The sequence below is a fragment of the Rattus rattus genome, chromosome 2 (assembly GCF_011064425.1).
Source record: "Rattus rattus isolate New Zealand chromosome 2, Rrattus_CSIRO_v1, whole genome shotgun sequence".
Taxonomy (NCBI): Eukaryota; Metazoa; Chordata; class Mammalia; order Rodentia; family Muridae; genus Rattus; species Rattus rattus.
Genome location: NC_046155.1, coordinates 102,267,158 through 102,280,633, shown reverse-complemented (window position 1 = coordinate 102,280,633; position 13,476 = coordinate 102,267,158). Strand labels below are relative to the sequence as shown.

Sequence of the window (13,476 nt, the reverse complement as noted above, 5' to 3'; positions counted from 1 at the left end):
GTTGAGCTGGTGCCTGAATAGGGCCTTTACCTCTACTTTCTAGTGTCCTTGGTATAGGAAGGTACTCTGCAGGCTACCAAAAAACAAATGTGAATACAAATCCAGACACGAACACTTCAATCTACAATGCTGATCTGCTTATAATATATGCTAGGGCAGTGGTGGTACAAAGCTTGGCGAGTAACCAATCGATGTCTGATTTGACTTTGGCCCTCTCCATGAGATGAATCTATACCTGACACTGCTTGAGTGACTAAGAACCTGAGACTAGAGAGCAGAGTCCAGAGACCTAGAACAAAAACATATACTGCTGTTCTTAGCGGGAGGAAAAGCAATAAAATGACTCCTAATGATATTCTGCTATACTCAGCCATCTTCAGAGAAGCTTCCTCCTACTGTAGACAGGAATAAATACAGAGACCACAGCCGGATTTATGGAGCAAGTTAAAGACCTTGAAATGCTCAGCCTTAGATGGGATGTCTCCATTAAATCCCTCCCCTCAGGGCTCAGGGAACTCCATGGAAGAGTGGACAAAAACAGTGTGAGAGCCAGAGGGGATGGAGGACACCAAGAAACAAGGCCTCTAAATCAACACTGTGCACATATATATGAACTCACAGACACTGAGGCAGAATGCACAGGGCCTGTGTGGATCTGCACCAGGAGGGTCCTAAAGCTGAAAGAGAAGTAGACACACACCTCCATCCCTCACCCAGAAGCTATCTCCAGTAGATAGCTGCTTGCAAATGAAAATTTAGTCTCCTCCAAGGAAGTCTCAATGGAGAAAAAAATTTTTTGGTTATTTCATTTATTTACACTTCAAATGTTATCCCCCTTCCCAGTTTTCCCTCCACAAGCCCCCTATCCCCTCCTACCTCCCCCTGCCTATGAGAGTGTTCCCCAACCTGCCAACCCATTCCTGCCTCAGCAGCCTAGCTTTCCCCTATCCTGAGTCATCAAGCCTCCACAGGACCAAAGAGCTCCCCTCCTGGTGATACCAGATAAGGCCATCCTCTGCTACATATCCAGCTGGAGCCATACGTACCCACTGTGTACTCTTTGGTTGGTGGTCTCTTGGAGCATTGAGGGGGAGTCTGGTTGGTTGATATTGTTGTTCTTCCTATGAGGTTGCAAACCCCTTCCGCTCCTTCAGTCCTTGGCCTAACGTCCCCATTGGGGTCTCAGTGCTCAGTCCAATGTCTGGCTGTGTACATCCGCATCTGTACTGGTCTGGCTCTGGCAGAGCCTCTCAGGGAACAGCTATACTGGGCTCCTGCAGTAAGCACTTTTTGGTATCAGCAATAGTGTCTGGATTTTGGGTCAGCAGATAGGATGGATCCCCGGGTGGGGCAGTCTCTGGATGGCCTCCTTCAGGCTCTGCTCCACTACAGTATCTCTAAGGTTAGCTGCATGGCCAGGAGTGGACGGACAACAGAAGAAGAATTAAAACAAACTCAACAACGTCTTTGGAGGCTTCTTGTCTAGTAATGTATCAGGGCTCTTTCTTTTTTCTTTTAATTTTAACTAATTTTTAAAAAATGTTTATTTATATATTTTTCTTCCTCTCTTCTTACCCTGTAAGTCCTTTGAGTGTGTATTATGGTTCAGTTTGGCATTTTTATGGGATTACTAAATGGGCAGATGAGTGGGTGTCTGTTTCTTGTGCCTCCTCTTGGGCTCTTTCTTTCTTTTTGTTTTGTTCAATTCCAGTGTGTTAGGTTTTTTTATATTATTATATTTTATTGTATCGTGTTACATTGTATTATTATCCCACAGAAGCTTGTTTGTTTTCTAATGAGAAATAGGAAGTGAGTGGACCCATATGGGAGGGGAGGTGGGCAGTAACTGAGAGGAGTAGAGGAGGGGAGACCATAATCAGGATAAATTATATGTGAAAAAGTATTTTTTCAAGGAAAAAACTAAGGAAGATATTTTTCAACACCTCTAAGGGCATATAACAAATAAAGAAACACATATGCTCAAGAAAATCCACCAAAATTTGATAAAAAGGCAAAAATGTAGCAGTCTTTGACCCTGTTACTAACTGACTGGGCCCACAGAGATAGAATTCTGTTCCAGAATAGTGTAGGTGAGTACACAGAGTTACTTTCCCCCTAGATGTCTAGCTATATCCTGGAAGACAGGACACTAACAGTCTACATCTTGCTAACAGCTCCCTGTGGCTGGTGTCAAGTTCTGCGAGTGTGGTCAGCAGGTATGCCTGCCACCTTCTGCTCGGCCCTCAGACTGACCAGATGCAGCAGCAGCACTGGGGATCCTGGACTTCCAACCGTGAGTTCTATAACTAATAAGGTAACAATCACACCTTGGGACAGACAAACCATGGAGACCTAAAGCTACTGACGCCTATCTGCTAAGTACTCAACTCCTAAAGGGAAGGTATTATTTAAGGACAGTCTAGAACCTTAGCTCAAAGGCATTGCCTGGAGGGAAATCAGACTTCAAATCCCTGTAAGTTTAAGACTACAGATACCATGTAGACAGTTTTAGTTGTGGCAAAAGGCATACCGATGGTTTCACTGAAGCAGTCCCCTCTTCTCTACAGAGAATGCATTCCATTTCCATCCCACACCCACACACACAGACACACACATACACACACACACACACAGACACACACACACACACACACACACACACACACACACACACACAAATGTTAAATGGTGGATAGTACCAAACCCTGTGGAGTATGTTTTCTCATACAAATATACCAATGGTATGTTTTCTCCATATTAGGATGATGATATTGTGATCATAATTTTTGCAATTTGAAATATAACAAAATTCTCTTTACACTTTCATAGATAGGTTAATTTTTTTTTTACTGCTGAACAACTTTACCATACTTTCTTTTTCTTTTCTCATTAACCAAAACTTTCACCTTTTCTCTTAAAATACTTTATTGTTTTTCTTTGGCATGTCCAATTTGCCAGCACTGCTACTTGTTCCACTTCCATTAAATAAACAAGGGTTACTTGAACACAGCACTGCAATACCACTCCATGCACCTGACAGTCCCGACAGGGACTAACAGGTGGCTATCATACAGAGCAAGGATACTCGGAACAAGAGATGATTCACATCCAGGGTTGCTCAAAACATTTGATTTCAACGTTCTACACAGGATAGTTCATAACTTAAAATTTACAGGGGCCAGGGACATGGCTAAGTGGTAGGATACCTTCCTTCATGTCCAAGGCCCTGGGTTCAATCCCCAACACCAATATACACATAATAAATGCTTATGACTTGCTTATTTATGGAATTATTCATTTAATATTTTATATCACTGTTAAACTCACATAGATAAAACTAGGGAAATAAAGCCTATTTGAACATGGCAAATTAGAGACCAGAGATTTTGCTACAGAGAACTGGGTAAAAAGTAGCTGGTAAGAACTCCCCAGCATAAGTACACAGCTCAGGAAACCATCCCTTCAAAGGAGATCTAATATGACAGGTTCAAGCTAAGTAATTTATGCCCCAAGGCACTGGTGAAAATAGGAGAGTAATAATATCACAACTGATGGAGCTTCAAAACTGGATGGAGCAGGAAAAGAGATGTCAAAGACAGCTCTGCCAGAACCATTATCATCGTATAATGACTGTGTACATGTGTAAGACTGTACTTTCTATGGAATGCAATCAAAGAGAATGTATAAGAAGACTATTAAAATAATCTAGCCAGTCACTAAACAAGTAAAAACAAGCAAATAGTAAGTCCCACAGAAGTTGGCATAATACCTGAAGGTGCCACCACATGTCTTTTCAAAAAGACCTGCAAGTTGTATGAAAAGTAGGACCACACAACAGAAGGAAGGCAAGCAGCAGAACTCCTTTAAGGGTGCCTAGATGTCAAATTTAATAGAAATAATACCAGAAGAGCCATTATAACTATGTTCAAATACTAGAGGAAATCGTGTATGCTAACACCTTCCCATTACTGTGACAATTACTTGAGAAAACCTAAGGGGCAAAAGGTTTATTTTGGCTCTTGGTTTCAGGGGTTTTGATCTATAGTCAATTGGATCCATTGCTTTTATGTGTTGAGTAAGGTAGAAACATCATGGTAGAAAGACATGAGGAAGAAAAGCTACTCTCCACAGGTGGTTGGGAAATAGAGCAAGAGAGGGCAGGTCTTAGAGACAAAGTATAACCTTCAAAGGCAGGCCTCTAACTGATTTCCTTCCTCTAAGTGAACTTCTCCTTTCCAGTCAGCTATTAATGGAAGTTAAGCCTTTTGATGACGTAAGCTCCCCTTCTCAGTAGTGCCACTACCTAAAAACTAAGCCTTCTATACATGAACATTTTGGAAGAATACTTTATATGCAAACCATAATTCCATGTTGTACCAAGTAAAGGCACACACCTCTAATCCCAGCCCTTGGGAGGTAGCAGTGGTAGGATCAGAAGTTGTCCTTGTTCACATAGCAAATCTGAGGTGCATGACCTGTGGACCTACATATGGAAGGCCTATGGCTATTGGGCACTAAAAGAAATGCACAGAAACTAGGCAACAGACTACTGTACTGTGTGCACGACTTTGATTTACAAAGGATACTTTATATCCACATATCTTTTTTGAGCCTCCTACCACTCATTGGAGATGTCTACTATTGATGTCCCTGAGTGGTGAAGGAGCTTCTGTAGATACCTCCCTGATCATGTTTCCCAAATGGGCCATGGTTTTGGCTTCCTACCTTTAAGACTCATCAAATTTCCTTTTTCTCAAATACTCTTCTTTTGCCTGGCAAGCTCCAGCTCATCTTTAAAACCTAAGTTTCAATTTTGTCTCCTCTCCAGAGCCTGCTCCTAACATACCTCAGTCAAAGTAGAGCCAGCTCTACTGGGTGGTCATCACTCTGAAGACAAAATTCTAAGTTCTCTAGTGTGGTGTAGTCTGCCTAAGGCCTGCCTTTCTGACCTCATCTCCCACCTTATCTCCCTATCCCATTCAATGTGCCAATTAAGACTACTGACTCGCTACTTAAAAAACTACCCTTTTGCATTCTGGCCTGAGCAAACCATGCTCGTAGGCCAGTGACACCCACAAATTAAGAAGTTTTTGGAACCCAGGAAGTCATAGAATATACTGAATTGCACTGCAAATGATATGGATATCATTTGGACTACCATGAGAGAAAGACAAGGAAAGGAGGTTGAGAGGTCCATGAATGTTCAAAGAAGGCAAAAAAAATAAATAAATAAATAAATAAATCATAACAGCACCACGCTGAGAAAATACAAATGAAAAAGACCATTAAGATGCATGAAAAGAGAAACACCAAGCAGAAGGATAATGAGAAGAGTCCACAGAGAGCAGTCCCTGCCTATCTGCTGGACAGAGAGGGGCGGTGAGAGCAAAAGAACTTTCCAACATGATTAAGCAGAAATGAAAAGAAAAGGTAGGTTCCTCTACCCAAAGTTTATGTCCAAGGAGAAACAGAAGTATTGAAATTATTTGAACAGGAAAAAGAAAAAAGAAGGCATGGAAGAGTATGGTTACTGAAGTCTGCTTTGTTGGTGATGATTTTACAAGAAAACCATCTAAATACAAAAGATTCATTAGGTCAATGGGTCTACATTTCAAAAAAGCCCATGTCACACACCCTGAGCTGAAAGCTCCCTTTTGCCTGCCTATACTCAGTGTGAAAAAGAATCCCTCCTCCCCATTACATACAACCCTGGGTGTGATCACCAAAGGGACAGTCAGTGAAGTGAATGTGAGCGAGCTGGGCCTTGGAACACAAGGAGACAATGTTATTTGGGGAAAGTGTGCTCAAGTTACCAACAATCCTGAAAACGATGGGTGCATAAATGCAGTCTTGCTTGTTTGACAGTAGCATCATACAAGTCATTCTACTCACTACATAAGACTACACACTATCAGGAAAACACCATTGCTGTGATCTTTCTGAACTACCTAGCAGCCTTACCCCATGTGCAGACATCAAGAAGCATTTATTAAGTTGTAAAGGAAAATAAAATTCTGCCCAATTAAAAAAAAAGAAAGACTACCGTCTCACTAGTCCTCAGTGACAGCACACTTGGTCCTCTAGCTGGTATACATACTTCTCAGCCCTCTCCCCAGGATAACTGCCCCTCCTCCTTCCAGGTTTATCTGAAGCACTCTTTCGAGTAGTCTTCCTTTGTCATTCTCAGATGGCTAATTTTCTTCTCTAGTCCCAAAACATGTTGAGTTCATAGGCTTATATAGAAGTTGGTTCCCAGGGATCAAACTCAGGTCATCAATCTTGGCTGATCCATCTCACTGACCTCAATCTCTTATCACAAAACTTGGCCTGGAGCTCACTATGTATCTGAAAGTAGCCAATTTCAACCTTCCAAATGCTGGTATTCTGGTACTGTGCCACCCTGCCCACCAGCAATATATAAAATCTTCAAGAATAAAGTGTGTCTGCTTTACTGGTTTTTGCATACCCAATATTCAGCACCAAATATTGGAACAAACACTAAATATTTGGAGAAGGAAGAGAGTGAGAAGGTGAAGAGAGAACAAAACAAAAGCAGAGAGGGTCATTAATCCTCAATTGAAGCAGAATTGGAAGTCAACTCTCCCTAATATTTTTGATTCACACTGAACATGACATACACATAGAGACATGCGCAGAGATCTGTATAAACACACAAACAAAAAATAGATCTAAAGGGAAGTGGGGTCCTGTGAGCTGGCTAGCAAGTTCTCCTGACAGGACAAATCAAAACACAGCTAATACCTAAAACAGGGGTTTTTTCCTTTGTGTTAGATTCACCACTCCTAGCTACCAGGTGATCCTTGAAATCTTCCTACAACTTGGTAGAGCCCAGATTTTGCTTACATTACCAGCAACTTTGAGACTTCCATTTTACCTCCAGGCTGAACATACTGTTGGCCTAACCCTTTGCCCCTAGCCTTTTTGATCCTGAGTCAGTTTCCCTAACTCAGAATTTGTTCTTTTTCCTCTACTTTTTGTTACAGACACAGATGAATCTAAATGTAGAAAGACACATATCCCTACAAGCAAAAAATGATACATGCACCCGTGAAAGCACGAGGACTCTCATGCACATAGACAGACCACCTGACAGCAGTAGGATGCCATCAAGAAGAGACAAAGCAAACTCTACAACAAAGAAAGGAGGAAGGAAAACAACAGCCTTCCTAGTGAGAAAGAATTCCCCTGCCTGTCAAAGCAAGCCACCTTCTGGTTTTCCTGGAAGCATGAGGGAGGCCATCTGGGGGAGCTGCTGCCTCATCCTGTATCTGGCGAGTCACCGAGACAGACTGCAAAGTATGCCTACTCTCCGAATGTGTGGCTCCATGTGTCTGCCAACTGGGACCCTTGCTTGGGTGCCAGAAGGCAATGTATCTTCTCCTCTACAGCACATACTGATTCTTCTTGAAACTCCCACAGCTCTCTGAACAGCAGCACTCTGGCCCTCAGACTCTACTCCTGTCAGCAGGTATAATCCCAGTATTCAGCTCTGGCAGCAGAAACGAGGAATCAGCACGGGTTCAAAGCTAGCTTGGTCTACCTAGTCAGTTCTAGATCAGCCTAAAACAAAACAAAAAAAGATCTAGTGTTTCTCTATAAACAATTTCTATCTCTGGCTTTCTAACTAACTCTTGCCAAAGGCAAAGAATATCTAAACTAATCTTCAATTTCATAAATGAGTAAAGTGAAGCCTGAAACTACTTGACCTTAGAGCTAAAATAATGGACTCAGGCCAGACTCTAAAGGTCATATTCAGACTTGGTTTTTGTTTTGTTTCGTTGTTTTGAGAAAGGGTCTCAGTGTGTATCCTTAGCTGGCCTGGAACATGACATGTGAACTATGCTGGCCTCACAGAAATCTACCTAGACCTGCCTCCAAATTTCTGGTATAAAAGGTGTTAGCTATTGTCTTAGGGTTTCTACTGCTATAAAACACCACGACCAAAGCAATTTGGGGAGGAAAGGGTTCATTTCAGCTGCAGTTTCTCATCATACTCTTATCACTGGGCTACAGAGCAAGACCCTGTCTCAAAAACCAAAAACCACACTGGGACTGGAGAAATGACTCAGTGATAAAAGCACTTGCTGCTCTGACAGAGGACCTGAGTTCTGTTCTAAGCACCCACATCGAGCAGCCCACAGTGATCAATACCACCAGTTCCAGTGGACCCAGTGACAACTTCTGGCACTAGAAACACATGTGGTGCACATATATACATGCAGGCAAAACAATCTTACACATAAAATAATTGACTTTTAAAAATCCATGCATGGTTCCTACCTCCTAATGGAACTTGTAGTGTCTTGTAGGGCAGATGAGGATGAACTCACACACACACACACACACACACACACACACACACACACACACACACACACACAGAGAGAGAGAGAGAGAGAGAGAGAGAGAGAGAGAGAATGCCAAATGAGAGAGTAAGGGTTACTTTCCAAAGTAGGGGAAATTTCTTAGGGGGAAAAAACCTGTTACCTGTAAATCAGCAGTATTCAAGAAACATAATAACTTTCCTCAGGTAAACTACCATTCAGAACTGCCAATCCAGTTGGTTGTCAACGAGACAGGAAGGTCTGCTACCGGCCTATGCTGTAGAGCTAGGACATCACTCACGATCCTAAAATACACAGGTAGCTCCCACAACAAAGAATCGTCTGGCCGAAATTACCAATTACAGTGAGGTTCAGAAACCTGATTTAGGCCTTGGTGATGAGAAAATTTTATAGGCAAAATGGAAGGCAAAGGAAGGCCAGGATAAATGTTCATTTATAACAAGAATGCAATGGTGGTTTATAAAGAGCCTGCTTGGATATCAGCAGCATAGAGTAGGGGAACCAATACAACATAACGTGAACCATCAAATGATCGACAGCCTGATTGTGAGCTATAAGAGTTTAATTAAACAAAAAGATAAGCTACTCACTTACAGTTTAATAATCTTTAAATGCAGTTAGTAACTTCCAGCTCACAGACAAACTGAGGAATGAATGAAACCACATACGCAGTTGGCTGGCCAGGGTTTGGGCATGTGGTAGTGACACTCCCAGGCTAATGTACCCCCTTTACCAGATGAAGAGATGTGTCTTAGTAATTCCAGTATTCAAAAACACACGTTTGACTTTTCCTCCCAGAAACCCTGCCCTCAGTGCAATCACTCAGAAAGCCTCACCATGTACCCTGGTGTCTTTGTCACCTCAGTATCCTTTGAAATGAGCTAGTAGCCTTGCTTTGCATGCACATTCCTGACTTTCCCATCCTTACTCATCTCCCTTATCTCATCACTCAAATACCACTCAGTTTAGCACTTCATTAGAAACTGTTATACTTTTATGAGTTAAGACTCCACATCTGGAGCCAAAAGTAGACCTGACTCTGCCCCTTTAAAAACTTCGAAAATTGGGGTTGGGGATTTAGCTCAGCAAGCGCAAGGCCCTGTGTTCGATCCCCAGCCCCAAAAAAAAAAAGAAAAAAAAAAAAAACTTCGAAAATTGCAGCCTCTTTCTTCATTAGCAATTGGTGGTAGCTTATGAAGTCCATGCAAGGGTTAAATGACTGATGCATAGAAAGCCCTTGTATAATACCAGACACACAGAATAGACTCAATGTAAGTTTTATGATTATTATTATCATCATCAGAAAGAATAGGTGCAAACAGGTCTATTTTCAAAATTTGGCTTTGCTACTTAGTGGCTATGTGACCTTAAGCAAAAAAACTTTAACTTAGAAGGCATTTTCCCAACTATTTAAAGAGAATAATTACTTTCAGAATTATTATCAGAATTTAATGTATACAAATCCACAAGCACAATATCTGGCACACAACCTTTGGCTTTTTCTCCCTTTCCTAATATGATGGTACAGTAACAGTTAGTGAGAGCTGGCCTCCACAGCAAGAAGTCCTAATTAGGTTCTGGGGATTTGGGTTAGTAATAAACACCCACCTGGCCTAGCCAAGCATGGATGGACATAATAATCCCCAGCACCAAAACACACAAAACAACAATAGAAAAATCACCACCATCAACAAAATGGACTTCAAATTAGCCATCATCATAGCATGACACCACACCATTCAGCAGTGTGGTTGACTTGAGCCCGGCATGGGGCAGGAAGTTGTCCATCTTTCCTCGAGTGGTTGGCACATTCCAAAGGAGAGCTAACACGACACAGACAAAGGAGTGGGAGGAACACTTGCTGAGAAGAGAAAGAGCCAGGAAAGAGTCTGAAATGTCTATGACACAAATAAGAGCAGAGCCAGACCACAGTGATAGGATGTGCGTCTGAATCCAACAGCAGCTAAGGCCAGATCTGAAGGGATGGAACGTTAGGAGAACACACGGGAGACACAGAACCGCAACCTAGTGTTGGAGATTACTTGCAGTAGACACAGTAGGAGTTAGTAAGGAAGACACTAGTAGCAGGGCAAGCTTGTCTACAGTTACCTGGCTATAAGAAAAAGAGGCACAAGGCCTGAAGGGGAATATCAATTATTAGTAATCATGGTCACAGGTGTTACATATAATCCTGCAACTTTCCTTCACCCAAATTAGCCCACACTAACTGCACTGAGCCCCCTCTTCTCTTCCTACATACCACTCCCCAACACATCTGAATTCCTGGCTACCTTTGGGTCATCACAAGTGCTCTTGCTGATAGTTCTGTTCAGGGTTTAGTCACACAGCCCAAGTACTTGGTGGCAGCCATCAATACTCACATCCTGTCATGACTTACTACACAGAAGGCTTTACACTGCCATGTAGATACTGAGAATCAAACCCAGGACCTCTGGATGGGCAACCAGTACTCTTAACCAGTGCACCATCTCTCCAGTCCCAAGGGGTCCATTACTATTCTGTCAAGTCCAAGTATGTCTTTGTACCTTGTCTTTGTGTTTTAAGTTCCTCTAACCTTATGGATTTAGGTCTAATTCAGATATTTTATTGAAGCCAGAACTTTTAACAAAATATATTGGCTTCCAGAGAAGTAGTAGCCCCTAAAAACTCATGTCCTTGCTCCATTATGCCTGCTTCCTTTTTATCAACCACTCTGGAAAAAATAGTTTCATACATGTATGAAGTGAATTCTGATTACTAAAAATCATTATTCCAATCTCCCTTGCACTTACCTGCCCTACGTTCCTTTCCCCAATTCAAGTCTTTTATTTTGTTTGGGTTTTGTTGTTGTTGTTTAAGACCCACTAAGTTTATCCAAGATTATCCGTATGACCTAGGTTTGGAATTATCTCTTTGTGCCTGGTGGACTCCTCAGTGAGTACACATTGAAACAATGACTGCCCCTCCCCCAGAATCCACCAGTGGCCAGTAGTTCATCATAGGGTTCATGAGGCCTTCTCTGATCCATGAGTGACTGTTGATAAACGCAATTATTATTATTATTATTATTATTATTATTACTGTGCGTGCATGTTGGGAATGAGGTACCACACTGTAAATACACACAGCTTGTGTTTGGACAACTTTATTAAGCCAGTCTCTTCCACCATTATGTGGACTCAAGGAATAGAATTAAGTTGCCAGGCTTACACAGCTTTTACCAGTGCCTTTTCCTATGGAGTCATCTCTCAGGAACTATAGGCAGTCATAGCTACAGTGAGGTCAGCCCTCCTTCTGATCTCCTGGTCCTTACAATTCCCCCTTGACCACTTCCACAACAATCCTTAAGCCTTAGAGGAAGTGGTGCTCCTGTCCTGTTTAGGGCTGAGCTCTCAGTCATCATCTATTCTCAGTGCCTGAGCACCCACACATCTCACTCTTCACCCCTGCAAAGAGAAGCTGCTCTGGATAAGAAGTTCCAGTTGAGGCCGGAAGTACTCAAGGAAAACATTCTTTATTTTACATGATTAGATTAAGTTTTGGAGTTTGTGTATAGCCCTATAAATTTAACATATATTTAGACTTGTGGTAATAACTTTTACAACCTGGGTGTACACAGTGCAAAAAAATTCTGTAATACCGACCTTGGCTATCAAACTCTCCCTGTACTCACAAACCCTAGTTCCTCTGGTCTTCTCTGCAGACTTAGAAACCTTACTTTACCTTCTCAGAATGCCATATAAATGGACTCACTGTAATTTTTTTTGATATAGAATTTTTTTTTGATTGTAAGGCTTGCTTCCAAACTCCCTATGTTCATGAGACTGGTCTCGACCTTGAAGCAATCTTTGCTTCTGCCTCTCCTCCTAAGAAGTATTAGGATCTTAGACATGCACCATCAAGCCAAAGTTCTCAGATAATTTTTTAGACTGGTTTCTTCCATTCAGCACAATGTTGTTAAGATTTATCTGTTGTGTACAAAAGACTTCATTTTTTTTTTATGGTAGACATCCCAGTAGTCAGGAAGCTGAGGCAAGAGGATCACAAGATTGAGGCCAGCTTGGGTTAGTGACTTCCATGTCAGTGAGTTTGAGTTAAAAGTGACCAGCACCACCCACACTAACCCTTATAATGGCTGTTCCCACCCCTTGAGACACAGAAGGCCAAGCTCCTCCCCAAAGAGAGAAAGTCCAAGATCAGGGCCACAAAATCCACCAATCCCTAGCCTCCCTGGAAAGCCCCACCCACCCATCCACCCACCAAGAAACCTTATATAAAATCTGCCTTGGGGCCAAAGAGATGACTCAGTGGTTAAGAGTATTGGCTGTTCTTCCAAAGGACCTGAGTTCAATTCTGAGCAACCACACAGCAGTTCACAGCGGTCTGTAACTCTACTTCCACAGGATCTGATATCCTCATTCACCCATACAGGCAGAACACCAATGTACATAAGTAAAAATGAATAAATCATTTACAAAATCTGCTTCCCGCTCAGTTCTCTGCTGCTTCTCTCCCAAGCATAAGCAGCCACCCACTGGTGTCTTTCTCAGTAAATCTCCTAGGATAAATAAAACTCTGTCAGGGAAAAAAACCAACGAAGGTCCCAGTAAGCTGGCTCAGACGTCACACCTGATGGCCTGAGTTCAACACTTTAGACTCACATAGGTGGAAAGGGAGAACCCAGTCCTGCAAACTGTCCTCTGACTTCCACATACATATCATAAGTATACATGCATGTGGGTGTATACATTCATACACACATGCACAAGTATAACCAGAACACTTTTTTAAAAAAAAGAGTCTAGTCTAACTTAAGATAGTATTTTTAGAGTCTACCTCAGACTATCAGGATAATCTAACATTGAAGTAAATCTTTGCCCATAGATAGTTTCATTACCAGCTCAGGACTTCCCACACTGCTAGCTTAGTAAAACCCTTGACTTACTAAGAAACATTCCTGCCAGGCATGGTGGTTCACACCTATAATTCTAGGACCGTGAAGCCAGAGTCAGGAGGGCTTTTGAGTTTGAGGTCAGCCTAGGCTACACAATCAATGCCAGGCATACCCAAGCTTCAGAGGGGAACTGTGTCTCAACAAAACACAATGTTG

General features: G+C 42.1%; 1 protein-coding gene and 1 pseudogene across 3 annotated transcripts in view; one reads left to right on the top strand and one right to left on the bottom strand.

Annotated features, from left to right (window-relative positions):
• The window catches only part of Stim1 (stromal interaction molecule 1), a 158,367-nt gene that overhangs the window by 51,176 nt on the left and 93,715 nt on the right, over nucleotides 1-13,476 (bottom strand). The gene's annotated exons all lie outside the window — the stretch shown is intronic.
• On the top strand, nucleotides 2,120-5,862 carry LOC116894738 (annotated as a pseudogene).